The 13,409-nt window shown below is 40.2% G+C and overlaps 1 protein-coding gene across 1 annotated transcript in view; it reads right to left on the bottom strand.

Annotated features, from left to right (window-relative positions):
• Positions 1 to 13,409, bottom strand: part of XKR4 (XK related 4) — a 433,210-nt gene that overhangs the window by 354,913 nt on the left and 64,888 nt on the right. The window lies entirely within an intron of this gene.

The following is a 13,409-nucleotide window of genomic DNA, read 5'->3' as shown; positions in this document are numbered from 1 at the left end:
CCTCAATCAATTTGCACTGATACCATCATTGGCATCATTCATTCATACTACTCATTAGCAAGTCTGTTGTGATCTGTGTCAAGTAACTCCTCAGTATTTGAGAGCAAAGTGAATTTCTTTTGTTAGACAAGAACGCCTAGTGAGAAATAAATAGCTACAAAAAAAATACCTATTTGGGGTTCAGGTGCGGTGGCTCACATCTGTAATCCCAGCACTTTGGGAGGCCAAGGTGGGTGGAATACTTGAGGTCAGGAGTTTGAGACCAGCCTGGTCAAAACATGGTGAAACCCTGTTTGTACTAAAAATACAAAAAATTAGCCAAGCGTGGTGGCGGGTGCCTGTAATCCCAGCTGCTCGGGAGGCTGAGGCAGGAGAATCATTTGAACCAGGAGGTGGAGGCTGCAGTGAGCCAATATTGCACAACTGCACTCCAGCCTGGGTGACAGAGTGAGACTTCATCTCGAAGAAAAAAAAAAAAGAATACCTATTTTTGTATGACTATACCTGGTCACACTAGAAAAATGTCTCCCAGGTTCCTTTTGCCACATTGACGCCTCTAAACTATAATAACACAGGAGATACATAGGGAATGAGTTACCTCTCAAATAAAGTCGGTGTTTTACTTCTCTAAAATAAAATTCATTAGAGCTATCAACATTGCATATTCATTTTCCTTGATGAAGACTTGGATACAGCAGCTGCATATCCATCCAATTTATGCTAATTCACGTAAAGGTATATTCACACACCATTCCATGCAGCTGTGCCTTTACAGATAATCTCTGACTGATGAATGGTCAACAAATGCTGAAATATGTGCGGCTATTGATGGTCATTATAAAGTACCTCTGACTCATGAATCTTTTCAACTATCTAATCTAAGATGATTTAGTTCATGTGAACCAGTATTTAATTCAAATAGAAGGGTTTATAATCCATGTGTTGACATCAAGAGATAGCTCATTATGCATATAATTATAATAACATTGTGTTTAAACATCACTGCACAAAAAGAATGAGTATAATTAAGGTCTTCTAGGAGAGCTTGTTATTCTAGGTTCTGCTAGAGGAAGAAACTCTTCTATAAATCTCTAAATTTTCTAGCTTTCATTGAAAAGGAAATATTATTATATTCAAATATGTAATTTTATTACAATGCGATATTAGTGGGAATAACACAGAAGATTAAAAAAAGGGTAAAACTGATAGTCTTCTGACAATATTCCATTATGCCAGCCACAGTGCACTGTTTCTTATAATCCATTCTGTACTATTGCTGCACTCCAAGAAACCAAAGTAAAGCTGTATTATTACCTAGGCAACAAAAATAGACTTCAACAATTTCTCACCGAGAATGCAGAGAATAAATACTCTACCTCAAGCTAGTTGTGCTTTTGGCATTTACAGATAAGGATGCAAAGCTGAAACACACTCCCTCAATCTTTACAAAAAGCTGATTAATAAACTTCAGCTATTTAAAAATCAATCATTTTCAGGCGACAGATTACTTCTTGATGATCAACAGCCCAGCACAAAAGCCACAAATGGATACCCGTGTGAAAATGTGAGAGATGGCCTGTTTTGGGGCAAAACAATACCCCTCTTGCTAAAACTTGAGAACATTAGGCCTGAAAGAAATTTTGAGAAGTCTTGCATGTCGGCACTGGCATACAGCAGTCACTCACTCAATGCAGGATGAGCGAGTGAATGAACAGGTGGAATGTTGTCATGCTCCTGACATTGGACAGAGTTGCAGTTAAACCATCTGAGAAAAATTAGCCTGCTTTATTTTAAAGTTTCTAAGGTAGATATTCCAAATATTGTTTGGTAATTCATTTCAGTTTTTATTGTGAGGATTTTTTTCTACTAGTAAACTCTGGTATTTTATGACTCCACACCAATCAATCTCTGGTTCCATGATGTCTAGCTCCTCCTGCCATATTTAAGTCCTCTTCCTCTTGTGTATTTTTTTCTGGGAACACAAAGAACAGGTTCTCACTATCATTCATATTTCCCTAGTCCTCCGATAAATCCACTTAACTATGCCACACCCCACCAACAAGATGCCAAAAAGTAAACATTGCTACTGATAGAAGTGTCTTGGATTATTCTTTGGGGAACACCAAGGTAGCTGAGGCCATGGTGACAACCAACAGTGGGAAGCAAGAGAGGACATATAAGCGGGGCCATTTTTGTTTATGCAGATCCAGAACTGTTAGAGATGGAAGAGTTCCAAAAGGTTTTTCCATCTCTGGTTTTTACGTTGCAAATGCGGAAATGGAGGTCAAAAGAAGTTGGGTTAATTTTCTGAGGTCACACGACTAGTTAATGTCGAGCTAAGACTAGAAACCATGTGGTCTAGTTCTGATGGTCAGCTCAGGGGTCTCTCTTCCACCACAGTACGAAGACAGGTCTTGGTTTTATTTTGCAAGGAGAACACATCATAGAATGATAGAAGAAGCCCTCTGCTGGGTGGGGTCAGGAGATCTGTTTTAGTAATAATAGTTATTATAGAAAACACTGTTTAAAATATGATAGGCATTGTACTAAATGTTTGACGTTCAGTAACCCTTTTAACCTTCATAACAGCTCTGTGAATTAGGTGATATCACCATTTTCATTTTACAGACGGGGAGAGTCTGGCACAGAGTTTAAGCTGTCAGCCCAGGATCACACAACAGTTGGTATAGCTGGTCTTCGAAGCTCACTCAACTAGGTTATTTAACGTATCTCAGCTATTACTTCACGAAGACGATGAGAAGATTAAACTATATGACTGTCCACTTCTACAATTAAGTGTAAAGAATAACATTCTTTGCTTTGTAGCAATTTTCCTAGAAGGCTTCTAATGCTTCTTACTGCTTTGTCCATTTGTATCCACACAAGCACAAGAATGTGAGCAACCTTAGAAAAACCAGAGGGCAATGCAGAAATTGCTGACAGTGGCTTCTCTTCCTGAGAAATCACCACTATTAAAGGGGTTTGTTTCAATCCTTAATAATATAAATTTTGGAGCACCTCCACAGGGCACTGAGGTGTCCGTAAGTGAGCCAAGGCTGGTCCTGGCAGGACATTGATCCTTGGCTGCCTAAACAGCTCTGACCAGTGGGATTTGAGGAAAGGAAACTGGAGTTGAGCAGGGAAGGTGTGGACATCACACTTAAAAACAAAAACAAAAACAAAAAAACACAGCTTTCAAGAGATAAAGAGCAACCATGACAAATGCCAAACAAATTGGAAACATCTCGAAGTCCACAATAGCCATGCTATAAAATCAAATCCTCTGGGAAAGAAGCAATGTGACATTTATAACTTCAGAACAATGACATCTCCCTAGTTGGTGTTAGTGAAGGCTGCCTACAAGGAATGACAAAGAGAACACGTTTCCTCCCAGCAGGAGTATGTCTGCCAGGGCTCACAGGCCTGCTCATTCTGTGACACACACAGCTAACTCAAGTTGGGGAACTAACTGTCAAAACCCCCAGGAGATCTGTGCAGGGGTCAGCTCTATGAAGAGATTAAAAGGTGCGCACAAGATCCTCTTCCTGATATTCTTAAGTGCTGCCACACCCAGGTTCTTCCCCAAAACTCAGCTGTGCCTGAGATGTCCCCTGGGTGGGAGCCCAGTACTTAACTGTGTTATTAGGAGTCCCTAGAGTCAAGTTGTCTTATAGTCAAGAAGTGGTCAGGTGTGGTGGCTCACGCCTGTAATCCCAGCACTTTGGGAGGCAGAGGTGGGCAGATCACTTGAGGTCAGGAGTTTGAGACCAGCCTGGTCAACATGGTGAAACCCTGTTTCTACTAAAAATACAAAAATTAGCCAGCTATGGTGGCACGCACCTGTAACGCCAGCTACTTGAGAGGCTGAGGTGGGAGAATCACTTGAACCCGGGAGGCGGAGGTTGCAGTGAGCTTATGCTACTACACTCCAGCCTGGGCAACAGAGCAAGACTCTGTCTGAAAAAAAAAAAAAAAAAGAAGGATAGACCACTCACATTTAACACTTCTGCTTGTGTTTATCTGAAAATTACTAGGCAAATTATATGGGGTACTTTTGTGATTTGGCTGTGCACCAATTTGCCTCGTAGTCATTTGCTGGAGACAGATGTTGGTGTGTAGAAGGGAATGAGCCAGGGAGTAAGATAACTGATCAACACTTCCACAGCTCACCCTATCACCATCATCCTGGGCACATGATTCTCATGCAATCATTAGTTCATTATGTATGTATGAGGAAAAAAATTAGCTATCTGGTGGGAGAAACGTTAATAGACGTAAAAAGTATTCCAAGGTGTACCATGAGGAATCTGAACAAGAAACACATGATTCTCAACAGAAATAAGGTCGAAGTTAGAAGCCTGTCCACATTTGAGAAACTAGACATTTACAAAGGTCTAGAGGAACAATGTCTTGTGAATGTCTGGTGCCTACTATAAATAAAATGAAGTGCTTTTAGAAAGAATGACTTTGCTCTGTGCTTCCAAAGACCTGACATTCAGATTTAACTGGAAAGCTTTCCTATATATGCACACACAAACACACACACACACACCCCAGTGCCCAGCCATGTGAGTAGGATTCGCTAGTACACAATGGAGTGGAGCACTCTACCTTTCAACATGTCTCTGGAGGCGGCGGCTGGGGACGGTGCACAGGATGCCAAGTTAGCCGAGCGAACCCCATTGGTGAACTGTTTCAGTGACAAATGGATCGAATCCATATTGCAGTGCTCAGCCCCAAACCTGGATGCTGTATTTATAGAATACATACTTCTCAACACCTTGAAAAATGGATGCAATGTAAGTTCCACATGCCAGAGATAAATATTAGTGATTGTGCACAAATTGTTCTTTCACTCTGACCATACAGATCTGCATTTTGTCACAGGCCACCTGTGTATCTATGATTTATTTCAGTAGGTAACTTAGAAAGAGGATGTGTGCTTATCTCAAGCTTTAGAAGAGAGTCTCAATTCCCTATCTGCCAAATAGAGGAAAAAGTGTCATATTTTTATGGATATTAAGATTTTCATTCTATAGAGTGCAAAGTGACCATTATGTGACTTAATGTATTTCCTCTAACAACAATAACTAGTCTGATGGGTCTTATATCCCAAACATCTAAATGTGCACTTTCCCTAGAACTTCATGCATCACTCACATAATGGATACGTGATTATTTTATTTATTTACTATTTATTTTAAGTATTATTGCACACTGATATGGTCTTCTTTATAAATGACTCAAAAGCAGATCACTTCTTTACAAACAAAACCTAAAATAGAGCATAATCAAGCTCAGTGCATTTTATTTTTATTCTGACAGTGCTTGTGCTTTTTGGTGCCTCTATTTCCATGACACTGGCCTAGCCATTAAGAAAGCTCAAATTCTGAATGGATGCAATTTTTTTTGTGGAACTAACATCTGACGTAATTCTGGACATGTAGTAAAGTGCCTAAATAAGGCTTCTTCTTGAATGACCAAGCATAAATCTTGATTATTTCAGCAGGAATGTTCAATTACAAAACCAGGCGTTTAAAAACTTAGTCAACATTCATTTGTCAAGTGGCTGCATCTCTTAACCAGGGCATCAGGTCTTTGGAAGCTGAAGCTTATATTATTCTTATATTACTCATAATCTGCCCAAATGGACTCCATAGCAACCAGAATATTGGATATAAAACTGCTTTCTGTCAAAGCCAATTTCTATTGAACCTTTCAGTTACAAAACATGAGCTTCTCATTAAAATATCTTTGAAACCTCTTTAACCATTAGGTGAAATTTTGATTCTAAATCTCTACTTATTCACAGTGGCACAACATTCCCTGAGTTTCCTGACAGATCTCACATGGATGATGATAAGGTTCAAAATACTACCTTTGGGTATACTCTGAGCCAAATTCAATAGCATCTTATTACCTCTTATTTTGAATTATACTATTTAACATTATAGTGTGTGTACATGTGTAAAATTCTGAAATCTACTAGTGAAATTCCTTTCTTTCAGTGGCAGCTGAAAGTCAGGTTGTCTCTGTCACATCTCCTTTGATTGTCTTCTCATCTGGGGAGGAACTTGAGATTCCCTAATGAGATTGTAGAGAGCAACCTGAGACAAACAGGCCATGATATGGGATCGTTGACTGAGACAGTCATGCTGTGACACACACCGCTCCGTGAGATGTTTCTGGTGTTGCCAAATCAGTCCCTTCTTGAGGTTCTTGAACGACAAACCATACCTGAATTGTCTCTAAGTGGTGCAGGATTATCCTGTCAACTGGGAGAGACTAGTGACAGTTACTGCTTCAACCACCCAATAAGTAGGATTGAAAGAAGTCAAATCCCCAGGCCTTCCCATCTTTACCTATGTACCATCAAACACATTACAACAAAGAGCCATTCAGTTATGGATGAAGGGTAGTAGGAATTAACCTAACATCACAGAGTGGTTGCTGTATTTTTTTTATGATGGAAATGTTCAATTAGACATTCATCAAGCACTGTTAAATGCCTTATAAGAAGCACTTCGTGAAGCCCCGAACACTCCAACATACAGAAGATGTAGTCCCCATCCTTTTCCTTTAGTCCAAGCAACATCCTTTAGTTCTTTGTGAGGTGTTCAATGCAGGATGCAGAAAAAACAGTTTTACTCTTCTTTTAGGTGGAGTCAAGGTTCATTTAAACAATTGCTTTAACTCTAAATAGAAATTGACCTACAAAAGCCAGATCGCTTGACGTCTTAGGATGATGGATTTATGCGAGAAATCTAGAAGATATTTTTTCAGTGTCCCCATTGTTTAGAAAAAAAAAATCTACCATGAAACATGAAACTTGTCATTAGACTAAGCATTTGCATTCTTAATTGGTGGTACTGCCTACAAGCCAAGTATGCTTGGGAAAGGCTATTGTGTCTAGCCTTGTAATTGACCTACGTGAGTTCAACAAACTTTTTTTTTTTTTTTTACAATGTGCCTGGCACTGTGCTAGGCAGTGGGGTTTCAGAGATGAAGAAAACACTGTCAGAATAAAAATCAGCTCCTCCATAAAGAGACCAGAAAAGATGCTGGAGGAAGGGTGGAGAATAGAGGACAATACAGTCAAAGGCACAAAGCATGAAACAGTGTCATGTGTTCTAAAGCTATACATTCTTTCAGAAACAGAATGCTAAAGAAACATTTTTAAAATAAACTATGTATATTTTTGTATTGAAGTTGCATGAAGTGCAAGACAATGGAGGAAGGGGAGTATTTGGAAAGTAGGTTAAAGAAGTAGGGAAGAGTAAGTTCATATCAACAATAATAACAAAAACAACAAATGTTGATGGGAGCCCATGTGCCATGCTGGGAACAGACCTTAGTGTGCATGCAGTACCCATCCGATTGTCAGCACAATGCTGGAAAGGTGGCCTGCCAAGGGGACTCTTAAGTGCAAAGGTGCCTATCAGCTGAGTGTTTGTGCGGGAGATCCGGGGCAGGACAGCTCCCTGGTGAGCATTTGCAGTAATTCTATGCTCCAGGACAAAAGAGGTTAGGAAGAGAGAGTTCCCTGTAACACAAATAACAACAATACTCACTCCAGCTACAAAATTTGTGTGCAAGCAACACTGACATTTTTCCCTGCTACCATGATGAGCAAGCATGTTCTACAGTCAGAGGAAAAGAAAAGAACACTATCACATGGAACGCTGAAACGAAACCAAATCAGCCAACCAATAGAAACTCAAGGGGTCACATGTCTAGCTCTCCTTCCCAAGATAAATTAAACCTTGAGCATTTCCCATAAATCACTGATAACCTAACAAAAGCCATTTTACTCCCAGCTTTTCCATTGCAGACATCTGAAAATGTGTCATGGTCTTTGTGGATATGATAATCATGCAAGAACATTTCTTTTTTGTCTGTATGAACAGACAGACTGTAAACTTGATAAATTTGGTAATGTCGTGCATGTGTTTTTTAAATACCTGTGCTGTTTTCAATTTGGCTAGCCACCTCATACTTATGCACAAGTTTGTTTCTTTTTCTAAATGCTTTTCACTCTGTCTTTGTTTTATACTATCAGAAAAGGGGAATTTTAGAAAATTATACATATGTATTTATATGCATATGGATATGTATATGCATATATTTTATTAATTTTGAAAGGATGTAGAAGAAAATATAACATTTTTTACCAATTTGGAGCAGGGGAACAATTGGATGGATGGGGCAAGAGTAGGTGCAAGATTTCTCACAATGGATGGATTTTTGAATCATTAAGATATATAACCTACTTAAAAATAAAGCATGATGATCTCCATTTCAGAGATGAAACTGAGGCAGAGAAAAGGTAAGTAGCTTCCTAAGGCCCGTATCCTGTAAGTGAACGAAATCGGGAAATTTTTTTTTTTTTTTGAGAGAGTCTTGCTCTGTCGCCCAGTGCAGTGGCATGATCCTGGCTCACTGCAGCCACCTACCCCCAGCCTGGTTTCAAGTGATTCTCATGCCTCAGCCTCGCAAGTAGCTAGGATTACAGGAATGCGGCACCACGCCCAGCTAAGTTTTGTATTTTCAGTAGAAACAAGGTTTCACCATGTTGGCCAGGCTGGTCTCAAACTCCTGACCTCAAGTGATCTGCTTGCCTCGGCCAGGGAAGAATTTCAATGACAGAACACATCTATCAGAAAGACCCTTGTGGAGGAATGCGTTGGAAAGCCTGGCAGTGGGGCAAGGAGGACAGCCGGGAAGCAGTGGCCATAGCGCAGGTGATGGACGATGGGGATCTGGACTCGGGAGGCACAGATGGAGAACAGGGAGTGTAGCTCGGGGATACTGGAAGGAGATATAAACTGGGCTTATGACCAGGCTGTCAGGCGAAGGTGAGGAAAAATGCAGGGCAATGCCTGGGTCTGTGGCTGATGGTGTAGGATGGCAGGCTGCCCAACAAAGGCAGGGAAAACAAAGCAAAAGACAACTTGTGGGAGGAAGGGTGAAGGGATTCATCCTGGAAATGTGTTTTAGGTGCTAAGAACATACGGACAAAGAACCAAGTCCCTTTAGGCAACTCTCCAGAGATACAAGGCTCAAAATAAAAGCCATAGAGACCCAAGGTGGTCAACAGGTAAAATGACACAGTGACATATGAAGACCTGCACTGTCCATGTTGTAGGTGAGCCCACAGAGGCCCCGAGTGGCGAGAAGCTTTCCAAAAGTCTACGTCTAAGTGCTAGATGTGGGGTTCAAGCACCGGCTTGCCTGTCCCCAAGCCTCATCTCTTCCCTTCTCTCCACTCTGTCTCCCACCAGATGCTGTAACAGATGATGGCAAGAACACATTTTCTATCAAACGCCTCACCATTAAATACAATGTCAGCATTATCACCTCACAAATATTTCTTAGAAATGCATTTTTATTTTCTTGATTGTAAGTACTGAAAATCTTCACTATTTCCTGAGCTCTTCTTCACGGTACAGTGTATACGTGTAAGTATTTTGACCCATTTTCTGCCCTTATCTGTAGAAAGCAATATAACCTAGGAAGTAAGTATATTGGCTATTCCCAGGAAATTTTAATTTCCAGAAGGTACGTAATAATCTCATACCAAAAATAACACGGGAGAGTTGGCAGGAAATTATCAGATAATACTGACAGGAAGCAGAAAGTTCCACGTTAAAGAAGAAGGCAGGGGGAGAGACTTTGACCTTCAGAGGTTGGACAGGCAGACTAGGAGCCACGCAGCTCGCCCCTTGCCAAGTTTCAAGCTCCCGCGCGTGTGTCCGGAAAGTCAGAGGAAAACTTTATTCTGGAAACTCAAACTGTGGGGCCTAAGTGCTCCGTCTTCAGTTTGTGGACTGAAATGTTTCGGTAGAGCCCATCATCACGGTCGTTATGCCTTCCAGGTTAAAATGAGTATAATCAATAATCAGAGAAGGTGATGAATGCAGCATATGTCTCATGAATATCTGCATTAATTTCCTACTGGTGCTGTAACAAACTACCACAAATTTAGGGACTTAAAGCCCTACAATTTACTTTGCTTACAGTTCTGTAGGTCAGTTGTCTGATACAGGTCTCACTGGGCTAAAATCAAGCAGCAGGGCTATGTTCCTTCTGCGGGCTTTGGGGAGAATCTGTCTTTTTGTCCTTGCCTGCTGTCCTGGGCCACCGCATTCCTTGGCTCATGGCCCTATGCCTCCATCTCCACAGCATGCCTGTGACTCCCCATTCCTGCCTCTCTCTTGCACTTTTAGGATCATTATGATGACAACACATCCCTACATAATCTAGGATAATCTCCCTGATCCAAAGTCAGTTGAGTCACAACCTTATTTTCATCTGCGTCACGGAGTCCCCTTTGCTTTATAAGCTAATGTGTTCACAGGTTCCAGGCATTAGGATATGAATATATTTGGGGGGCCTGTTATTCTGCCCATCACACTCTCTTACAAACTTGACTAGCTCATCATGCACAATCCAAAAGTGGTGTGTTTAGAACATGCTGTGAACTTTTGGTTGAAGTACATGAATAATATGAATATGAATACAAATTTGAAGGAGGAAGGAGAACTATTGCCTGTTTTGTTGGACTATGAAAGAATTAAGTTATTTTAATAACTCAAGATATATGCAACATTATAAAATGGCAAATAAATAAAAGTTAAGCTAGGCTCAAGAAGTGTTAGCAAATTCTGTTATTCTTACAAGAATCAATGTTGTTTAGGAGCAGAGTAAAAATTCCTTGCACACGATGACTCCTTTCTAGTTGGGATTTGTCTACACAAATATCCTTATTTAAAGTTCTGCACTTAAATTCTGAATAGGAGATATTTCCACTGTGGCTTACAACTTTCAATTTTGATGTAATTAATGAAAGAGTTTAATACCATTTTCTTTGAAATGATAAAGTACAGTTAGATGGAACATGGGGGAAAATGAAGTCTTTTTGCACACTACTGTGTTTCTGACAAGAAGAGAGAGAGCACTGTCCTGATCCAGGTGTCCATGCTGTCATGATGGTTTTGTGGAAGGGCCAACCTGATGCCCCTACATAATCCAGGATAAGATGCTGGGTCCTTGCCCACCTGCTACTATGTTGGAAGTGAGAGGTAAAAACACACAGGGCCTGGAGAAAACATTGAGTTGATGCCCCTCTGTAACCCTGAACTGATGACTTTCATATTGGGTTTGGCATTTACTGTTCAGATTCAATCTCTAAAAAGGGATGAAACCACTGATGGGTATTATTGCCATTTTACCTGCCCTTCCCACCTTCCTCCCTGTAGCATTCAGTGGCAACAGCCTGGTTAGAAACCACCACTGGCAGAAAGACTTAAAGAACTACGAGCCACCCAGCACAGAGGTAAGGGAAATAAGATAGACAAGTTTTCTAATGTTTCAAACTACATATGAAGACACTCACAAATGGCTAAGAACTGTTGAATATGAAATATGAAAACATTGAATCATGTCAATATTTTAAAGAGCACATGTTAAAAACACGATTGCTTACTCTTTCAGAATTTAGTATGCAACATGTGTCTAGAAAGAATAAAAATTGGACCAGAAAGTATTTTTAAAAGAACATGATTTGAAACAAATAAACCTATCAATTTCTGAAATGTTCATCAAGACGTGATCTATCAAATGTGAAGTGGATTTTCCATAGGCCTGCAGTTTGCTAGGACTATTCCACACGACTGTGGTTAATCAGTTAATAGGACACAGACAGGCTGGTAGATTCAGAATATTCAGTATACACACTTGGAGTGAATTGCCGTACCTGAATTTGTAAAATAAAGGCAGATAGTCCTGGCGTTTCTTGCTCATAATGCAGGGAGAGAGTCTGACCAGCAAGGAGAAGCTGAGCAGGAGATTTGAAACATCTCTAAAAGTGTAACGATGAGCTGATAGAATTTTTACCACAGTTTTGATAGAAGAGGATACATTGGATAGGCTTCAGAACTAAAAACAACAAGAGAATGAAAAACTAAAGCAAACAGATGAAATGAGGCAGGGGAAGTAGACATCTGTTTTTTCTACGGTGAGGATCAAAACCATTCATTTTAATGAGAGTGACATTTCTAGAGTGACTTACCCGATACTCAGAGCACAGGAACAGAGAAAAGGCACAGAAGTGGAAACATAGGATGCATTTAAAAGTTATTATAAGGTAATAATCCTTCAGCCTCTCATGTACTTTAGAATGAAACAAAACAGGATGAAGGATACGACAGATGATATTGGATTCACTCATCTCCTGCTCCCCAATTTAAAACATCCATTCTGTCCTCTATGTCTTTGATGAAAAACACCACTACACACAAACCAAAAACAGCAAGGGAAGTGGAAACAGCTCTTCTGTTCAGGGTACCGCTTGTTCAGAAATGAAGAAAAAGGAAATGTTTGGCCAATAGAAGAGTTCCAGATTCAGAGTGGATGATAAATAAATATTTCACTGGACTATCATTTAGAACAACAGAAATTCTGTATTCTTCTTCTCATCTTAAACAATGATTATTGTTTTTAAAGATTCTAAGAGTTTCCCAGTTTTCATAGTTGTATTTTATTCTACCGTAAAATCATCTCCCAAAAATACCTATATTTCTCTCTGTATTCTTCTTCTCTTCTTAAACCAAGATTATTATTTTTAAAGATTCTAAGAGTTTCCCAGTTTTCATGGTTGTATTTTATTCTACCATAAAACCATCTTCCAAAAGTACCTATATTTCTCATAATGAAATGACCAATTTATTACCTCATTTGATCCATCGGCTTCATTTTACAGTTGGTCACTCCTTGAAACTCTTGCTTTAAGTAGTTTTCTGGATATCACACTTGCCCAGTTGTCCTACTTCCCTAGTCACTCCTCTGGGCTTCTATGCTGGTTCAGCCCCATCTCTCTGGTCTCGAAATGTTAGAGTCCCCAAAGCTCAATCATTGGGCCTCTTTTCTTTTCAATCAGTGTTCATTCCCTTGGGGATCACATCCACTTGTATGACTCTGACACCCATCTGTTCACTGGTGACTCCCAAAAGTATACGTCTAATCTGGACACTGTACTAGTTAGTGCAACACTAATTTCTGTCTCAGATAAACTACCAAATCTCAGTAGTTATATGCAGATAAACTACTGAATCTCAGTGGTTATATGCAACAAAAATTTTGTCTTGCTTCCTAAGTCTATCACAATCATTCCTTGTTGGCAGGTGGGTTTGTACCTGGTTATTTGGGGACCTGGGTTCTTTTCATCCTACGGCTCTTCCTTCTCCTTTCAGCAGTCCTCCAAGGATGGGGAAAGAGCCTGGAGCATCATGCTCATGAGGTCTTCACAGCTGAGCCTGGATGTGACACATAACACTTGTGCTCACTTTCTGTTGGCTAGAGCTCAGTCACAAACCCAGACTCACTTCAAGGAGGCCAGGACACACAGCTTC

The sequence above is a fragment of the Trachypithecus francoisi genome, unplaced genomic scaffold (genome assembly GCF_009764315.1).
Source record: "Trachypithecus francoisi isolate TF-2019V2 unplaced genomic scaffold, Tfra_2.0 Lachesis_group7, whole genome shotgun sequence".
Taxonomy (NCBI): Eukaryota; Metazoa; Chordata; class Mammalia; order Primates; family Cercopithecidae; genus Trachypithecus; species Trachypithecus francoisi.
The sequence above is the reverse complement of the archived record's forward strand: the minus strand, read 5'-3'. Positions and strand labels throughout refer to the sequence as shown.